General features: G+C 36.5%; 1 protein-coding gene across 1 annotated transcript in view; it reads left to right on the forward strand.

The window, feature by feature from the left end:
* Positions 1-16,212, forward strand: part of SGCZ (sarcoglycan zeta) — a 1,168,780-nt gene that overhangs the window by 1,059,627 nt on the left and 92,941 nt on the right. The gene's annotated exons all lie outside the window — the stretch shown is intronic.

Genomic DNA, 16,212 nt, shown 5'->3' on the forward strand with positions numbered 1-16,212 from the left:
AGAATCTGTAGATTAACAGAAACTTCATGCAGAATGTACTGAATTCATACATAACCTCCTATTCCAACACATACACAGTTTTCCCTAATATTAACAGTTTGCATTAGTATGTTTTGTTACAATTGGTGAATCAAATTTATTATAATTATACTGTTAACTGTATTCCATATTTTACATTAGGGTTCATTCTTTTTGCTGTATAGTTCTATTTTTTTTTATTCTGGTAGCATATATGCAACCTAAAATTTCCCATTTTAGCCACTTTCAAAGAGACAATACAATGGTATTAATTACATTCAGAATGTTGTGCTATAATCATCACCATCCATTACCAAAACTTTTCCATCAACCAAAAAAGAAACTGTACCAGTTAAGCATGTCTACCCATTCCCTACCCCACCCTGCCCCTGATAAACTATATTCTAGTTTCTGGAGATATAAATTTGTTTAGCTAAAGATGTAATATCAGTGAAATCATACAATATTTGTCCTTTTGAATCTGGTTTATTTCCCTCAACAAGATGTGTTCAAGGTTCATCTATGTTGTCACATATATCAAAACATCATTCCTATTTATGGACGAATAATGTTTCATTGTATGTATTTTCCACGTTTTGTTTATCCATTCTTCTGTTGTGGCACATGGGTTGTTCCCATTTTTGACAATTGTAAATAATGCCACTCTGAATATTGGTGAATTATCTGTTCAAGTTCCTTCTTCCAGTCCTTTAGGGTATATACCTAGAAGGAGGATTGATGAGTCATATAGTAATCTTATACTTAACATTCTGAGGAACTGCCAAAACATTTTCCCCAGTGGCTGAAACATTTTTAAGCTCCCACCAACAATGAATGAGTGTTCCTATTACTCTACATCCTCTCCAATGCATATATTTTCCAATTTTTAAAATCAGTAGCCATGCTAGTAGATGTAAAATGATATCTTAATGAAGTTTTTGTTTGTATTTATCTAATGGCTAATGATGATGAGCATCTTTGTTTTAATTAAATTTTTCTTTGTATTTTTTTAAGATACATAGATCACAAAATGGTACATTAAAAAATATAAAAGGTTCTCGTATACCCCACTCCCAATCCCCCACTCCTCCCATATCAACAACCTCTTTCATCAGTGTGGCACATCATTGCACTTGATGAATACAGTTTGGAGCACTGCTGCACCATGGGGATTATAGTTTACATTGTAGTTTACACTCTTCCCCAGTACATTCAGTGGGTTATGGCAGGATATATAATGTCCTGCATCTGTCCCTGCAAAGCCATTCAGAACAACTCCAAGTCCCAAAAATGCCCCCATATGACACCTCTTATTCTGTCTCTCTGCCCTCAGCAAATCCCATGGCCATTGTTTTCACATCAGTGATACAATTTTTCCCATTGCTAGAGTCACAATAGTTCTGTAGTAGAATATCAGTACGTCCACTATAATCCATAATTTATTCCCCCATCCTGTGGACCCTGGGATAGTGATATCCACCCCACCTCTCAATAGAGAGGGGGCTTAGATCCTACATGGCAGATGGATGTGATTCTCCTGCTTGCAGTTGTAGATACTCTCAGTTCCCTGGTGTGATGATTGACCACTCTCACCTCCCTGTCAGCTGACCTGGGTAAGTCCAATGAACAGGAGAATAGGTATTGCAACTTTGCTGAGGCTCAGGACCCAGCTGGCACATAGACAATCCAGAGATTCAAGTCTCCTGAGCATACACCAACCCCAGTACCAACCAAAAGTTCAGTAAAAGTGACAAAAGAGGCATGTGTAGAGAGGTCACATCTGAGTCCAACTCCATCACACTCAGGAACACAAATTCCAAAGAAGAGCCCACTGGAAGGCACTGAACTCCAGAGCCATCTGCCATGACCATAGGACCTGGATATCTCCATAGCCCTCAGGAGCACCCTTACCTGTGATTGTATCTACTTTGGCTGTCTCTGAGATCCTGCTGAGATGTGCATAAGTGTGACAACTCTGATTACCTCCTGACTCATTTTGAATCCTCTTAGCCATATAAACATATTTGTCTTTACAATTTCCCCCTTTTATTCTAGGTCTTTTTCTAGTTGCTTCACCAGCTGGTGATTGGTAGTAATCTCTCAGTACCAGGGAGGTTCATCCCCAGGAGTCATGTCCCTTGCTGGGGGGAAAGATAATGCATTTACATGCTGAGCTAGGCATAGAGAGTGACCACATTTGAGCAACATGGAGGCTCTCAGGAGGTAACTCTTAGTCACCCTGCAGCTCTAGGCCTAGTTGAAATTCCAAATACACAGACTCATAAGCATAGTCATCAGTATCAAGTGCCCATCATTGGACTATCTTTCTTCACTGGTCTTTGCGTTAATACTTGATGAATTGTTTCTTTTCCATTGGGGAATGTGACATAGTTCCCCTGGATGGGAGTTCAGCACTCTCTCAGTTGTCATTTGTAACTCTAACCACTATCACGATACCCAATGAATATCCAAACATATTTATATACCCTATATGCATGCCCTGGAGAACTCCCTCCCACCCATTCATCGCCCATCAATAACACTCCACACCAGTGCTCCTCCCCTGCCATAGTTGGAATCCTCTGTGACCCAAAACTTCTTTAAAAATGAAGCCTAATATATTGCCGAATTCAATTAGTAGGAAAATGAAATAGTAATGATAGGTTTAAAGATTAGAAATAGAATACATAATAATTTAGAAATACTAAAATAAAGTAAAAAACAAATTGGAGTAGTAAAAAATGAAAAATATCTAAAACTTTGTTTTTGATGTTTTGCCTTTCATCACTGTAACAGGTGTTGCCCTATATGTACAGTGGCAAGGCAATGTCTTCCATTACATCCTCAGTGTCTACATCTTTTTTTAAAAATTTTTATTATGTCTTCAAAAACATTTTAGATCACAGTAAGGTCACATATACAATATAGGGGACTCCCATATACCCAACATCAAACCCTTTTCCCCCTTCCCCAGCAATGATCTTTTTACATGGGGATGTTATATTTGCTACAGCTGATGAACAGATATTGAAACATAACTACTAACCATGGTTCTATTATGGTTTACATTATGGTTTACATTTTAGACTTTTATAAAATTTTGGTGAAATTTAGCATGGCCTAAATCCATTATTGCAAGATCTTGTGGAACACTTCCATTGCCCCAGAGTTACCCCCTCTTCCATCTATTCTATTCCTCTCTCCTCTTCCCCTTGGGGCCCACAGTGACAAACAAGCTTCACTGCTTGAAGTACAAGATTCATAGATACTTGCAACAATGTTGAGGGCTTGACACACTAGTCTCTCCTCCCCCATTGGGAGCCATCTCTTTGAGAACATCAGGCCTCCCCAGGATGTGAGTACAACTTCATGCTTGTTGTTTGGGTCTCCACCCACTGATATAACACACTATGACAAGATAAGCACTCACACACTCACTAGAAGCCTGCCCCAGGTGCACCCTATGCCAGATGCCACCCATCAAATATCTTAAACCAGTAACCCTTCCTTATTATATTTTCTAAAGAGGTTTCTTAACATTATACTTTCAACCATGTACATGACAATCTCCCATGTTCACCTGCTCCCGCCAAGCCCTCCCCCAATTCCATGGACCATCTGACCCATCCTCCCAATCCTAGCCCCCCTCAAGACTACAAAGCCCCACCCAATAGTACCCCTATGCCCCCATCTTATCCCTTCAGTGCACAGCTACTTACCTCCACTTTATCATAGATTTTGCCCATGTGGGCATCAGCTCACAATCTTCTTCTCCCTTCCCTGCCCCCCATTTCCTGTAAGCCTATCTTCCAGTCTCTAGCTCTCTAACATAGTTTGATTTGCTTAATTCACATCAGAGAGGTCATGTAGTATTTGTCCTTCAATGCCTGGCTTGCTTCACTCAAAATAAGGTCCTCAAGACTCATCCATGTTATCCCATGTGCTTCTTACAGTAGTAGTCCATTGTATATATGTACCACATTTTGCTTATCCATTCATCTGTTGATGGGCATTTGGGTTGATTCCAACTTTTGGAAACAGTGAGTAATGCTGTTAAGAACATTGGTTTGCATATATTGGTTCATGTCCTTGTTTTCAGTTCTTCTGGGTATATACCAGCAGTGGAATTTCTGGGTCAGTAGTGGAATTGCTGGGTCATAATACAAATCTATAGCTAGTTTTTTGAGGAACCGCCAAACTGTCATCCAGAATGGCTGGATCCTTCTACATTCCCACCAGCAGAGAATAAGGGTTCCCATTCCTCCAAATCCTCTCCAATACTTCTAGTCATCTCTTTTTTTAATAGCCACCAGTCTAATGGGTGTAAGATGGTATTTCATTGTAGTTTTGATTTGCATTTTCCTAATAGCTAGTGATATTGAACATCTTTTCATGTGTTTTTAGCCATTTGTATTTCTTCTTTGGAAAATTGTCTGTTCAAGTGTCTTGCCCATTTTTTGAATGGGTTGTTTGTCTTTTTATTTTTGAGATATAGTATTTCTTTATATGTGTTGGATATTAGGTTCCTATCAGATATATGGTTACCAAATATTTTCTCCCATTGGATAGGTTGTCTTTTCACTTTCTTGATAAACTCTTCTGAGGTGCAAAAGGCTTTAATTTTGAGGAGGTCCCATTTTCTATTTTTCCTTTTGCTGCTCATGCATTGGGTGTGAAATTAATGAAGCCATTTCCTATTACAAGGTTTTGTAGGTGCTCCCCTACATTGTCTTCCAAGGTCTTTAGGGTCTTGGCTCTTATATTTAGATCTCTGACCCACCTTGAGTTGATTTTTGTATAAAGTGTGAGATGGTGTTCCTCTCTCATTATTTTGCATATGGCTGTCCATGTCTCCAAGCACCATTTGTTGAAGAGGCCATTCTCTCCCAGTTGAGCAGGCTTGGTGACCTTGTCAAATATGAGATGACTGTATATACCAGGATCTATATCAGAACTCTCAATTTGGTTCCATTGGTCAGTATGTATATCCTTGTGCCAATACAGTGCCATTTTAGCCACTATATCTTTGTTGTGTTTTAAAGTCAGGTAGTGTGATTCCTCCAATTTCATTCTTCTTTTTCAATATGTCTTTGGCTTTTTGGGTCCTCTTTACCTTCCAAATAAATTTCATTGTTAGTTTTTCCAGTTCATTAAAAAATACTGTATTGATTTTTATTGGGATTGCATTAAATCTCTAGATCAATTTGGATAGGATAGATATCTTGATGATATTTAGTCTTCCTATCTGTGAAGGGAATTTTCTTCCACTTATTTAAGTCTTCTTTGATTTTCTTGAAAAGAGTTGTGCACTTTTCTGTGTATAAGTCTGTTACATTTTTATTTAAATGTATTCCTAGGTATTTGATTTTTTAATTTACTACTGTAAATGGTATTTGTTTCTTGATTTTCTCCTCCGATTTCTCATTATTAGTGTACATAAATGCTACTGATTTTTGTGCATTGGATCTTATCATCTGCAGCTTTACTGAACTCATTTATAAATTCTAGAGGCTTTGTGGTAGGTTTCTCAGGGCTTTCTATGTATAGGATCATGTCATCTCAAATAATGAAATTTTGACTTCTTCCTGTCCAATTTGGATGCCTTTTATATCTGTTTCTTGCCTCAGTGCTCAAGCAAGTACTTCTAACACAATGTTAAATAGGAGGGGTGATAGCGGGCATCCTTGTCGTGTTCCTGATCCTAGAGGGAAAGATTTTAGGATTTCACCATTGTAAATTATGTTAACTGGGGGTTTTTCATATATACTCTTTGTCATGTTCAGAGAGTTTCCTTCTATTCCTATATTTCGCAGTGTTTTTATCAGGAAATGGTGTTCTATTTTGTCAAATGCTTTTTCTGCATCTATAGATATGATCATGTGATTTTTCCCCCCTCAATGTGTTTATGTGTTGTATTACATTAATTGATTTTCTTATGTTGAACCATCCTTGAATATCAGGGATGAAACTCACTTGGTCATGGTGTACAATTCTTTGGATGTGTTGGTGAATATGATTAGCAAGTAATTTTTTGAGTATTTTAGCATCTAGATTCATTAGAGAGTTTGATCTGTAATTTTCCTTTCTTGTGGTATCTTTGTTTGTCTTGGATATTAGGGTAATGTTGGCATCATGGAATGAGTTAGGCAATTTTCCTTCTATTTCAATCTTTTTAAAAGAGTTTAAGCAAGATTGGTGTTAGTTCTTTCCAGAATGTTTGGTAGAGTTCACTGTGAAGCCATCTGGCCCAGGGCTCTTCTTAGTTGGGAGGTTTTTAATGACTGATTTTATCTCTTTATTTGTGATTAGCTTGTTGAGATTATCAACTTCTTCTTTTGTCAATGTAGGCTGCTTATGTGTTTCTAGGAATTTGTCCATTTCCTCTAAATTTTCTTTCTTGTTGGCATATAGTTTTTCAAAGTATTCCTCTTATGATAGTCTTTATTTCTGTTGGTTCAGTGGTGATATCCCCTTTCTCATTTCTTATATTGTGTATTTGCATCTTCTCTCTTTTTTTCTTTTTCAATCTAGCTAAGGGTTTGTCCATTTTATTGATTTTCTCAAAGAACCAGCTCTTTGTTTTATTTTTTCTAGTGCTTTCTTAATTTCTATTTCATTGAGTTCTGCTCTATCTTTCTTCTTTCTTTCTTTCTTCTTCCTTTGAGGTTAGTTTATTGTTTTTTTACTAATTCCTCCAAGTGTACAGTTAGGTCTTCAATTTTAGCTCTTCTTTTATGATGTATGAATTTATGGCTATGAATTTCCCTGTCAGTACAGCTTTTGCTGCTTCCTATAAATTTTGATAAGTAGTTTTGTCATTTTCAATGGTTTCAAGGTAGTCACTGATTTCTTTTGAGATTTCCCCCTTGACTCACTGTTTGTCTAAGAGTGTGTCACTTAACATTCCATATCTTTGTGTCTAATCTGGTTCTTTGGCCCTTGCAGATTTACAGCTTCATTCCACTGTGGTCAGAGAAATTATTTTATATGGTTTTAGTCTTTCTGAATTCATTGAGACTTTCCTTGTGACCTAGCATGTGGTCTATCTTGGAGAATGAGCCATGTGCAGAATGTGTATCCTGCTGTATTTGGGTGTAATGTTCTGTATATGTCTATTAGGTCCTTATCCTCTAATATATTATTCAAAGTCTTTGTTTCTTAATTCATTCTCTGTTGAGATGTTCTGTCTAATGGTGATAATGGTGAAATAAAGTTCCCACTATAATTGTAGAGGCATCTATTCCTCCACTTATTTTTCCCAGTGTTTGCTTCACATATGTGGAAGCACCCTGGTTAGGTGCATAAATATTTATGATTGTTCTTTCTTCTTTAACAATTACCCTTTTACTAATATGTAGTGTCCATCTTTGTCTCTCACAATAGTTTTGCATTTAGAGTCTATTTTGTCCAGTGCTAGTATAGCTATTCCTTCCTTTTTTTGGTTATTGTTTGCTTGTAAGATTGTTTTCCAGCTGCTCACTTTCAACCTCCTTGAATCCCTGGGTCTAAGGTGGGTTTCTTGTAGACAACATACAGATGGGTCATATTGCCTTATCCATTCTGCAAATCTGTGTTTCTTGACTGATGAGTTTAATCCATTAGCATTCAGTGTTATTACTCTCAAGGGATTACTTCCATTAGCCACATTTTCTTTGGATTTGTGTATGTCATATGTTGTTTTTATTTCTCTTTTTGTATATTTAGTTCTTCTTACACTCTCCTCTAACTCTGTCCTTCCTGCTTTTTTTCTTTCCTGCTGCAGAACTCCCTTTAACATTTCTTGAAGGGTAGGGTTCTTATTGGCATACTCTCTTAATTTGTTTATCTGTGAATATTTTTAACTCTGTCATTTTTTAATCCCAGCTTTGCTGGGTAGAATATTCCCGGCTGAAATTTTTTTTCCTTTTAGTACCTAGACTATGTCATACCACTGCCTTCTTGCCTCCATGGTTTCAGATGAGAAATCAGCACTTAATTTTATTGAGCTTCCCTTGTATGTGATGGTTCTCTTTTCTCTTGCTGCCTTCAGTATTTTCTATTTGTCTTGAGCATTCAAAAACTTGACAAGTATAGGTCTTGGGGTAGACCTGTTGGGATTTTTGCCATTTGGGGTGCTTTGTGCTTCCTGGACATGTACATCCATCTCCCTCAATAGGTTTGGGAAGTTTTCAGCCATTATTTCCTCCAATTATTTCTACCCTTTCTGTCCCCTTTCCCTTATCTTCTCCTTCTGGGATGACTACAATGTGTATCTTTGTGTGTTTTGTGTTGTCATTCAAACCCTTAAGTCCCTGCTGGATTTTTTCTATCTTTTTATCTATCAATTCTACTATCTGTTTTATTTCAGATATACTGTCTTCCACATCACTAATTCGTTTCTCTTCCTCTTCAAATCTGCTCTTATTTGCTGAGAGTGTATTTTTGATTTCTTGGGTTGTGCCATTCATCATCATCATATCTGTTATCTTCCTTCACTCATTAAGTTGCCCCATGATATTTGTTTGGAGAGCTTTGATTAGTTGTTTGATGTTCTGTTTCTCTTCCTGGTTTTTAGTTTGTTCTTTGAATTGAACCATGTCTTCCTGATTATTGGTATGGTTTGCAAGTTTTTGTTGCTGTTTGGTCATCATTTTATCTTGATGAGTTTGTTCTGTTGATTAGCTGCTCTGTCTAGTCTCAGGTTTTATTTAGGTGCTGTTTTGTGTGTATGTCAAGTCTTCTCTTTGACACTTTCTTCTTATTATTATATTTCCTTGTTATTGTCTCAGTTCCCTTGAAGGAAAAAGAGTAGGGCCAGGGAAAGCAAAAGATGTAAGAAAAGAAAAAGTCTCATAGTAATATAGATAGTAAATGTTAGCAGAGGAACCATATATGACCTAAGAGAATGAATATTAAACTCATGTAAGCTGTAGAGAGTGATAGGAATAAAAAAAGTAAAGTACCTACAATGAGATGGGAAACTGAATATGGAGAAGAATATAGTATGAATTAAAGGCCAGTGTGATCAGGAGAGAGGAAAAGAGAAAAGAAAGGATAATAACATAAGAATGAATAAAAGATAGAAAACAGAATAGAGGTGTTAGAAATGAAAAACCAGAATATTGGGGGTTAAACAAAGAGTGGTGGAATGTAAGAGCAACAACAGAAGATGGAAGATAGAAAGACATAAAGGAAAAGAGATAGTGTTGGTAGCCAAAATCAGTACACACAGAAAAAAGGAAATTGTGGATAAGGAAGCACAGCAAACAAGAAATACCACCAGCAGCACCTAATAGAAAAAATGAAAAAAAAGGGGGGGGGGGGATAAAGAGGAAGGAGAGACAAGAAAACAAACAAGTAAACAAACAAAAACAGACAAGTCCTCAAGCAAGGAGTCCTCTTTGCAATTGATTAACTGATTAGGAATCTGTCCTTCCCCTTTTTTCCCTTCCTCACTTCCCTCTCCCCCAGGCAGCAGGAAGCCTGTGTGAGAGCTCCTCTCTGAGATTCAAATGGGACCCTGGTGAACCAACTAACTACAGAAAATAATGACTCTCAGTCTCTTTGAGAGAGAGCACCCACACCTTGCCAGCAACCATAAATATGCTATTGGAAGCCTCTCAAGCACTTCCTACTGTGCCTCTCCCTTAGGTGGGTTGCACAGGACTAGTTAATTGCCTGACTCCACCTTCTCCTAGACCAATTTTCCCTATCCCAGGGCATTTAGGTAAATCAGGTTGCCTCAGTAGATTTGCCTCTCACCTCTTCCTAATTTCTCTTCAGGCAAGCTGGTATGCTCCTCAAAGCTCAGAAAAGGGGGTCCAGACAATTTAACCCACACTCCTCAAGCCCCTCTGCATCTGTCACCAGAACTCTCCCACTCCTGGAATTTGCCTGAGACTGGTGGGCTTGGGGAATGCTGGGGTTTGGGGAATACAGGTTTGGGGAATGCGGTTTTGGGGAACACAGGGTGCACGGACTGTGGGGATTGGGGGATGTGTTTGGGGGAACATGGGGTTCAAGGAATGCCTCCATGACTGGTGGTGTTCAGGGAATCCTGTGGCTACCAGCCCTAGGGGAAAGGTTTAGCCTTCCCACAGTTTTGGGCACAAGTGCCAGAAACCCATGGTTTAACCTTGAGCAATCACTCTTTTTGTCACACTCTCTCCAGTTTGATGTCCAGAAGCCTCCTTCTTTGTGGGTTCCCAAGACCACTCAGGCAGGATTTTGTCCCCACTCAGCTGTTTTTTCGTAGGAGAGATGATGAAGGTGCACTTACTCCAATGCCATCTTGCCCCTGATGAGCATCTTTACATATGCTTTATTGGCAATTTGTACATCTTCTTTGGAGAAATATTTGTTCAATATTTTGGTCACTTTAAAATTGGGTTGTTTACCTTTTTATACTTGGATTATAGAATTTCTTTAAATGTTCCAGATAGTAAACCCTTATCACATTTGCGTTTTCAAATATATTTTCTCCCATCAAGTAAGTTGTCTTTTTATTTGATGATGTCCTTTGATGCACAAAACTTTGTCTATTTGCTTGTGCTTATAGATTAAAGTCTAAGAAACCACGGCAGCACACAAGGTCCTGAAGATATTTCCCTGTGTTTTCTTCTAGTAATTTTATAGTCTTGATTCTTATATTTAGGCCTTTGATCCATTTTGAGTTAATGTTCCTATATCATGTGTGTTAGTGGTCCACCTACCACCATACCTTCTGCATATGGATAGACATTTTTTTCCAGCACCATTTCTTGAACAGACTATTCTTTCTCCATGATTGGACTTGACACCCTCATGAAAATTCAAATGGCCATAGACGTGAGAGTATATTTATGAACTCTCAATTCAATTCCGTATTCTATATGTCTATCTCTGTACCATTACCATGCTGTTACATTAGTGTTACTTTGTAATGAGTTTTAAGATCAGGAAGTGTGAGTTCTCCAATTTAATTATTTTTCAAGATGATTTTAGCAATTTGGGGCTCTTCACCCTTCCTTATAAATTTGATGATTGGCTTTTCCTTTTTTTGCAAAGAAGGCTTTTGGAATTTTGATTTGTATTGCATTGTATCTGTAAATAGTTCTGGGTAGATTTGACATCTTAATAGTACTTAGTTTTTCAATATATGAACACGAAAAGCCCATTTATTTGAATCTTCCTTGATTTCTTTCAGCACTGTTTCTAGTTTTCCATGTACAAGACTTTTTACATTCTCAGATAAATATATATCTAGATATCTAGGTATTATAAGTGAAATTTATTTCTTCAATTTCTCTTCAGATTGTTCTTTAATAGTGTATAAAAACATCATTGATTTTGGGGTGTTGATTGTGTACACTGCTTCATTTCTGAGTTTGTTTATTAGCTGTCATTTTGTTGTTTATTTTTCAGGATTTTCTGTATTTAGGATCATGTTATTGCAAATAAAGAAAGTTTTACTTCTTCCTTTGCAATTTGAATTCCTTTTGTTTATTTTTCTTGCCTAACTGCTCTGTCAAGAAGTTTCAGGTCAATGTTGGATAACAGTGGTGACAGTGGGCTTCCTTATCTTGTTCTTGATCTTAAGGGGAGAGCTTTAATTCTTTCACCCTTGACTATGATGTTAGTTGTGAGATTTTCATATATTCCCTTTATCAAGTTGACAAAGTATCCTTCTATTCCTAGTTTTCTAAACCCTGTTCTTTAGTATTTTTGTCAAGAAGGGGTGCTGAATTTTGTCAAATGCCCTTTCTGCATCAACTGAGATGATCATGCTTTTCTTTCCTTCATTTTATTAATGTACTGTATCACATTAGTTGGTTTCTGTATGTTGTACTATCTTTACATATTTGGGATAAATACCATTCCATCATAGGGCGTATTTCTTGTAATGTGCTGCTAGATTCTATTTGTTAGTATTTTGTTGAGACTTTTTGCATCTGCATATATAAAGGATATTGTTCTGTATCTTTCTTTACTTGTGATATTTTTATGTGACTTTGGATAAAGTGATTCTGGCCTTATAGAATGAATTAAGGAGTCTTCCTTGTTCTTCAGTTTTTTGGAGGTGTTTTAACAGGACTCGTGTTAATTCTACTTGGAATCCACTCCCCCCTTTTTGGCTTTTTTTTTTTTTTTCTCTCTGTGTCCATTTACTGCACACTCTTCTGTGTTGTTGTGTTTTTTTTGCTTTGTCTTCCTTTTTTGTTGTTGTTGTTGCATCACCTTGCTGAGTTGGCTCTCCATGGCGTGCGGGTGAGTCTGCCTTCACAAGGAGGCCCAGGGCCTCCCATATGGTAGACAGGAGCCCAACTGATTGAGTCACAGCCGCTTCCCTCTCTACTTGGAATTTTTGATAAAAACAAGTTAAAACTAGAAATAAAAGAGAACTTCCTCAACATGATAAAAGGCATGTATGAAAAACCCACACCTAACATCTTACTTAATGGTGAAAGTAAACTTTCACTCTAAGATCAGGAATAATACAAGGATGCCCACTGTCACAATTGTTATCCAACATCAGAGTGGAAATTCCAGCCATGTAAATCTACAAATTATTAGAATTAATAAGAGAAATAACTAAATTGCTAGATATTTGATCAATCCACCCAATTCAAATATGTTTCTATATACCAGAACCATATAAAAATCTAGTTTAAGACTAGATAACATTTAATAAACTATGTGTGTATATACATATCTCCTCATATATGTATGTTTATGTATACATATACATTCAATGCAAAAGATGCAAAACTAAGAGACATATTTTAAGAATGTCTAGATCAGTAGTAAAGTTATAAAACAATAGTTTCCAGAACTCATTTCAGAATATTCATCATTGGTACACCCTGAGAGTGATTTAAAAAGGGAGGGAGGACACTGAAGGTTTCAACAAATCTGGTGAATCAGTTATTTCTTCAGCTGGGTGGTGGATAAAATGAGAAAGAAGGCACAAAAATACAAATTATGAAGACCAGTGGAATTCATTTCCATTTAACCACAAACATTTATTGAAGAATTTTTATGTACGTGGCACTATCTAGGTACAGAGGATGGTAGCAAGTGGTCAGTAGGAAGATACAAAGATGAATGTAAGAAGTCCATCATTTCAGAGTTCATTTTAGCTACCTTGTATGCAGGAGGAAGAATGACTACTCTTCCTAGTCTAAAACTAGAGGACAGTTCCTGTGAACAAAAACCTGATCTCTAGTAGTGCCTTGTGAGAATTCAAATTGTCAAAGGTTCAAGGGTCCTTGCTTCCAGAGGCCTCTTGACCCTGGTTGTTCTTTTTCCCACAATTGCCTCTTCATCCCTTTCCCAGTACAGAGTGTACTTTCTAAGTGTGGATTTTAATGACACCTATAGTGTAATATAAGATAAAATATAGTTTGTATTTATATTTCTTTTCCATGAAGAGACTTCTTATTTTGTTTGTTTTAAATTTGGTTTTGTTTTTCTGGCCCATGATAATTCTAAGCCAGGAATTGCTGAACATAGAATTTAGTTGATGGTATTTAATCTTGTTTTTATTTTTCATATGGAAATTAATGTCTAGTCTTTAAGCAATACTCTTCTTCCATACCTTGAAAATATTTACAAATATATAGAATTAAATTTTCGAGCTTTTTAGATAGAAAGGATCCATCATGATATGTTGAGGAAAACACACCAGAGTTAGCAGACATGTGTGCATTTTGATCTTTGCCTTGTTTCTTTTAAACACCAAGAGCCTCTTTATAGATTTTTCCTGAAAACAGTTTTTCAGTGAATGTTTTTGACTGATAGACTGTAGAAAATGCAAAGACAGTATTGAATTATTGTAGCCTCCGTCCTTGTCAACCTAAGGTGCCTTTGGCTCCTTATGACTATCTACAAAGAAAATGAGCGTCTTCAAAGGGCAACTGAACCATCGCTGAAGGGAACAAGAAATTAGTATGTAGTAGTTGTTGTTTTGTTTTTTACATATATTTTAAAATAATAGATACTGAACATTAAAACTACTAGAGAAAATATTTGGATATTTACTGGCACTTTATTCCTTTTCTGGAAACCATTATTTGCTTATATCTTTTCTCCTTTTTCCTGATAGTACTCTTTACCTGTGAAATCACTTGCTACCCTCTTTGATTTTGAAGTTGCTGGTGTACTCTTACACAGATATCTTCCTAAAGAAGCCTTTAGTCTTGACTCTTACATTAGCAAGTTGATGTTTGCAATGACTCATCAAATGTAGTCCCGTCTGGATCATCTCGTGTCTCCTAATCCACTTGCTAAGAAATCAGAGGTCCTTGCTCAGTTATCCAGGCATATTGTTTTCCTCAAATACAAGAAGCATCACAGGTAGAGAAAAGACTGAACTGGGTGTCACTGCTTCTCTAAAAACTGGATCCTGAGGTGACATAGCCTAGAAAATGTGTGATGCTAGGAACATGAAAAACAGAGTAAGACAAGACAAATCCAGTTGGGATATAATTATTTCAGTTAATATAGTCTAATAGATTCACTTGAAACATAATTTTTCCCAAATTTCGAATATATATTAGATGGCATATGTTTATTATTTTCCATTTGCCGAAAAGGAAAGTAACGAACAAAATTTCACTATACTCAAAATTATTTTCTGATTTAAAGTATTTATTTGCTATTGATGTATTGCTAATTGCTTATAAATTTTTGTTCTGTAATTATACTGACAGTGAAGAAAGTATACTCTGCTCTATTCATTGGTACAATTATTTTTCAATTGGATGATTCTGTATGAACTTATTTATGGCTAGTATGCATCTCTTCTATTCTAGGGTGAATGAATATTTTCTCGTTTGCTTTGTCTGCTTACTTACATTTAGTGAATTAAGATTTTACCTCACTTTACCATATGCAGTTTCTCAACCTGTATTTCCAAAAGTTTATATGACAAAAATATATCATTTTCTGTTAATAAAATAATGATTGAGTATATCTGAATGAAGCAATGTTTGTGTATATGTAAAGACTTTATAATATCTCTCAGGCAGTTCAGGCTGAATTTATGCTTGACTGCCTTGAAGATAAATGTTTAAATAGATGCCTCAAAACCCTGAAGAAGTCACATTTATCATCACATTGACCTCAGTCACAGCTTTTTGATCATTATTCCATTAGGTTACTATGGCTCACAGATTAGAAACAGAATATAGGAAGGTTAGACAATAATTAGAAGAAAATACACTCAAATACAGACTCTTGAAGTAATGCTTGTAAGATCAAATGCCATGGCCATGACCAAGGACAATAGGTCTTCCATAGTCTCTCAATAATGTAATTAAATTCCATAAGGAAAGGGCTTTGTTGGAAAAACAAGGTCGATTTTTAGTATGTAATTCACACAATATTGAACTTGGCAACCCACAAGGTTAATATCACTTTTTCTTACTTAGCAAAGCCCTAGTGGAAGTTTCTTAAAATTTTCTATTTGGGCCTGAAAACATATTTTCAGTTTTAGAATGTAAGAAAAACTTACATCTCGTTTTCAGAGAAATTATCATAAAATTATGAAGGTTTTGATGCTTTTCTCCTCTTGTTTAGTGTTCCTTAGACTCTATGATGGTGGGACATGTAAATGTCAAAAGCACCTGGTTAGGATTGGGAGTAGGGCTGAGATGGGGCTGGAGACCAAAGAAAGGAAAAGAAAACTTAAGTCTAGTGTTCACTCACTTATTTAATATCTGTCTATATGTGCCCACTATAAACCAGACATAGTCCTAAATTCTGGGGATATTTTTGGGATACATAGAAATGATCTCATGTTTTGAATTACTGGGGTCATCATACATGTAACAAATAGTACATAAAGAAAAATGAAAAGGAAGATGCACAAAGGGTGATGTGCCTTAGGTGTCTCGCTGGGCTGGGTTGTACCTGACAATGACTGCCGATACAGATAGAAGAGGAGAGAATTCCCTTCACCAGGAGGTGAAGATATAAGATCCATATGCCAAAAAACATTATCACAAAAGGAGAAATTGGGGTTATGGAAGTAGCAATTCTCCTATCTACTGCCCCCCACTTTTTCTTCCTTGGTTAATATTCATCTTCAAGACCCAGTTAGACCTTCTTACTGAGGCCTTCCTAACTCTTAAATTGACTCTGTTTTCGAAATTTGAGAATTAGCTTTGTATTGGTGGAATAAGCAAAAAAGGGACAATAAATTAGAAATAGATCTTTTAATTACATTCACTTAAT

This window comes from Dasypus novemcinctus, chromosome 29, assembly GCF_030445035.2.
Source record: "Dasypus novemcinctus isolate mDasNov1 chromosome 29, mDasNov1.1.hap2, whole genome shotgun sequence".
Classification (NCBI taxonomy): domain Eukaryota; kingdom Metazoa; phylum Chordata; class Mammalia; order Cingulata; family Dasypodidae; genus Dasypus; species Dasypus novemcinctus.